Source organism: Thunnus maccoyii, chromosome 4 (assembly GCF_910596095.1).
Source record: "Thunnus maccoyii chromosome 4, fThuMac1.1, whole genome shotgun sequence".
NCBI classification, from domain to species: domain Eukaryota; kingdom Metazoa; phylum Chordata; class Actinopteri; order Scombriformes; family Scombridae; genus Thunnus; species Thunnus maccoyii.
The window spans coordinates 3,432,702-3,437,622 of NC_056536.1; positions in this window are offsets into that span (position 1 = coordinate 3,432,702).

Sequence of the window (4,921 nt, forward strand, 5' to 3'; positions counted from 1 at the left end):
TTTGTGGTTTATGGTGAACTCGGCCTTGATTTCTAATCCCGTTTGTGTTTAGTCAGCCTGTTGACTGCCAAACCACTGTGTGTGGCAAGTTCTCAGAGTCTGTGTAAACTGCAGTTCATACAAGCAGGGCGCCATGGCTCAGACCATCCATGTTTACTACACACAGTAGCTGAAGAATGCAGCAAATATTGTAGCAACACATGCAACAGATAGAGCAGCACAAAACCAGATCTTCAGTTTTATGATTTGGATATTTGGATGTAAAGTTGTCATTGTGTTAACACTTTACTTTAACCCCCCTATTTAAGATTTACAAGCAGTATATAAGCACTTAATAACTTGTTTATGACACATTAAAGATGCAGATTAAGAAATCCTTCCAGTGTGTTCTAAAATATGTGTATAACATGTACAAATCATTCACAGGTAGCTTTCAAAATGTTCAGAACTCATGAATACATGTTGAATATGAACCCCAGAAATAGTAGTTTGACACAATCTTCACTCAAGGTTCCTCCAGAGCTTTGCGGTGCGTGTCATGGCCTTCTCAGTTGTCATGGAGAGTAAAGGAGGTGTTGGAAATAAATTCCCACTTTAAACATTTATAAGCAATATATTAACAATTAATAGTTGGTTTATTACACACTATAAAGTAGAAATATGTCTTCATAGAAGTTTCAATTTTTGACAAATACTGTACATTAATGAACTCTTCAAATGGCCTCATATCTGCTTACAACTACATTGTTATTATATACTGCTTAATAAATGCTAAATGGGGGACTTTAAGGAAAGTGTTACCAATACTTCATTAATAGATATATTACATGAACACTTTTTATTTCATATTCATATGAATGTGAAGATATATTTTATATGATTGCAGTTCATTTTGTGTTCATGCACGTCTACGGCTGCTCTGTAGGAGGAATTATTGGTAATTGTTGACAAATTCATCAATAAACACTTGAAAATGTCGTCTCCTCTAACAACTACATTATAATGTCTTCAAAACAACTGATTTTTTTTTAACTCAGACCTGCAACAATTTGACAATTTGTTGACCAATAAAATTAAGCTGTAAGACTTTTGATAATTGATTGTTTATTATCAATAATCAATCAAAAATTACCCAAAAAAATGGTTCCAGCATTGCTGCTTTTCTCTTTTGTAATCATAAATGAGATATCTTTGGGCTTTAGCCTGTTAATCAGACTAAACAAGACATCGCCTTGCTTTGTGTGGCAAACATGTCTCTCTATTTTCCAACCTTTTAAAGACTAAAAGACTTACAGAGTAATCAAAAAGAGAATAAATTGTTTATATACAGTTCTGCTCAATAAGGGAGGTTAAAATAAAGTGTTTGAGTCATTTTCTGTGATCATCTTGCAATAAAGTCCTAATCATGTGCTGCAATGTTCAAACAAAACTATTTTAACAGTTTTTTTTCCCACTTTGCTAATCGAACAATCATTCCTTATTTTTGAACCATTAGTCCAATCTGACATTTATCAACAGCATTTATCATGCTTCATGTTGTCACCATCACAGTTAACAACATAGCCTTTTGAAGATTTATGTAGCAAACTGATGGAGCAGCTGTCTTTCAGGAGAAAATGCAGTTCTGCATCAGAAGTTATTTGAGTTCAATTTGATTCGAGATGTGTCATATTGTCTCTGTTTACCATCTTGAGCAAATCACCAACTGTCAGGAGCTGTAGGACCGTAAAACTAGACACCCCAACCTTCATATCTTATCTCACACACACTCACTCCACATTATCCATGCAGTGCTTTCACAGTCAAACCCTCTTCCCACCACCTCTCCTCCCCTTCCTCCCCAGACACCTCATATCTGTCAAATCTCCATCCGTCTCTCCTCCTCTCTCCCTCTCCACCCAGCTCCACCCCTTCCTCTGCAGTCCCCTGGCTGTCAGTGCACCTAGTCACGTGTGTCAGTCACAGCTGGCCCACCTGCTGCTTCACGCAAACACACCTCAACGCACGCACACACTTATAACATACACACCTGCCAGTCAGATGTAGTCCACAAGAGACAAGAGGAAGGAGACCTCGTCTTTGTCTCTAAACATCTTTCCATCTTTAATTTGAAGCTGGAGTCGGAGGAATGTTTGTCGCCTGGTGTTTCACGCACAGAGAACTGGCAGCTCAACTGATTTACTGGGAAGGGAGGGAGGGCCCCCCACCCATCTTGATCTTATTCCAATTACTGACTCCAGTGTACCCTAGGTTCCATTCATGTGTGTTACAGCAGCACAATAAAGCACAATACAACCTTGGTGCAGTACACGCAGGTGCCATTTTCTCATCAAAGAAGGATTCGGCACCAAATTGAGCCATGTGAAACCACAGAGAGTAAACATTAAAGGGATGGGGTCTATAAAAAGAAAAAAAAATCTGGATTTACGCGTGAAACATCCATCACTGCATTGTAAGTCAGAGGGTCCAGCTGCCAGCTGTGCCTCCATCTTCAAAGCAGGACTCATCTCTTTTCATCAGTGTTGATTTTTGCTTCTTTCCATCCTCACAGTTCATATAATCATGTATGTTTGCAGACATTTACATACATGGATTTCTCTTTCTAAAGTCCTCATTGTCATCCTTGGAACATATATTTCACCAAATAAAAAAAGACTGCAATGACTATTCATGAATATCATCCTCTTAATGCTTGTGTCTTCAGCATCTTCTTAGCCAAGGTCTTCTGTCGTACATTCCAGTACAGTATATATATATTTTTCTAGTGTATGCCCCCACCAAGAAGCTGCCGGGCCCTCACTGAAACTGAAAGTCCCCTTCCCACACATATGTGAGTGTGTGTGTGTGTGTGTGTGTGTGTGTGTGTGTGTGTGTGTGAGTGTGTGTGCGTGAGAGAGAGAGAGAGAGAGAGAGAGAGAGAGAGAGAATTTCTGTTTAGTAAAAATGTTTCTTGAAGGAGGCACAAATGAAGGAAGTGTGATAGCATTGGCACGATCCTATACCTATATACATATATATATATATACATATATATATGTGTGTGTGTGTGTGTATATGTATGTATATATATATATATATATATATATATACATATATATATGTGTGTGTGTGTATATGTGTATATATATATGTATATATATATGCTAGTTATTTAAACTGATTAGAATAGCGCATTAGCTTAGTAACATATTTAAGAAAAATAGAACTGATGGCTTTTAAACATTATTTATATTTGGTGTAAAAAGCATAATTGTGCCCCTTCAAATGGCCTTAAATTCCATCTTTTTATTGATGTGCATTGTCATTCGTTGTGTTTTGTTTTGTTTTTTTAGGATTATTGGACTGCTACTAGACAAGAAAATGCAAACAAATCAAGAGGATATTTTCAAAAAGTTAGGTCTCTGGTGCGTTTTTGTTGGAATTCAGAATTAAAGATCACAGCCAAATTCAATGGTCTGTTTGTATGTCTTAGAATGCCATTGTACATTTAAAATTACACTGAACCTAATAAAGCCCATGTTGGAAGATGTATTGAGTCTGTCTTGTCTTTTTCAAAGTCTTGGATGGCACGCATGCATGAAGAGTTGCCCATTAAGACATTACTTAAATATTAAAGGCATTTCCAGAAGCTGAAATCAGCCAGAAGAAAGTTAATTTTGTGCTCAACTGATGAGAGGAAATGGGAATTAAAAGTTCAAGTCCCCCTCCACTCAAAAATATGTTTTTCTTCTCAAGGATATCCACTGATCAAATTGATATCTGACACATTTACAGTCTTTTTAGCATCAAATTCCCTCTTTGTGTCTCCTCCGACAGTGTTTTCCTGTTGAGCTGTGGTGGAAGTATAGTCACAAAAAGAGGGACTTTGGCACTAAAAAGACTGTAACACTGAAAGATATCTACTTGATTTGACTCATTTGGGAAGCTGAAGCTTCATATTAGTTTCAGATAAATTTTTGTTTGTCTGCACAGAAGGAGGACTGTGGCTTTTGTCCCACATCACTTACACTGTAAGTGCATTATGAAGGGATCTTCAAATGTTATTTACAATACTTTGTCAATTTACTTTTAAATGTCCATTTCATACCCATCATTTATATCATCATTGATATCTATGTATGTATGAGGCTATTGACTGTCTTCAAATGCCAGAGGACAATTTCATTGGTTTATATTAATCTTTAAATGAATTAATTTTTAATGCATTTAAGATGTTTTTACAGCCATATAATGGGTAAAAAAGCATTCTGTTTAAATATAATTAACCATAATAATTTACCATCACACATTAAATTCAAAACCTGTTATTATTCAAAACTAGTTGCTCTTTGGTTTACTTTTATAATTATGAATTAATACCATTACAATGTTTTCATTTACTATTTGTCATGTTTTTTCACCGTGTGCTTATGTGGATGTTTTTTATATGCACTTTCCAGCACTGTGGCTGGTGTAATACAGTGGTAGAAGAAGTATTTGGATCCTTTACTGAAGTAAAAGTAGCAATACAACAATCTATGAAATACTCCATTACAAGCAAAATTCCTGCATTCAGAATCTTACTTTAGTAAAAGTACAGAATTATTGTCAGCAAAATGTACTTAAAAGTATCAAAAACAAAAGTACTCAGTACTACACCATAGCTGTCAGATAAATGTTTTGGACTATTAAATACAATTTTTCCCTCTGAAATATAATGGAGTAAAAGTAGCGTAAAATGGAAATATTTAAGTAAAGTACAAGTACATCACAATTGTACTTGAATAAATGTATTTAGTCATTTTACAGCACTAGGGAAATGTAATGACGTCATGGTCACATGCTCAGCTTTGATTTAATGATGATTAAAAAAAAAAAAATTCAGTAAACAGTATGGCAGCTGAGCAGAGCGTACTCCGCATAATAAAAGTGAAAACAGAGA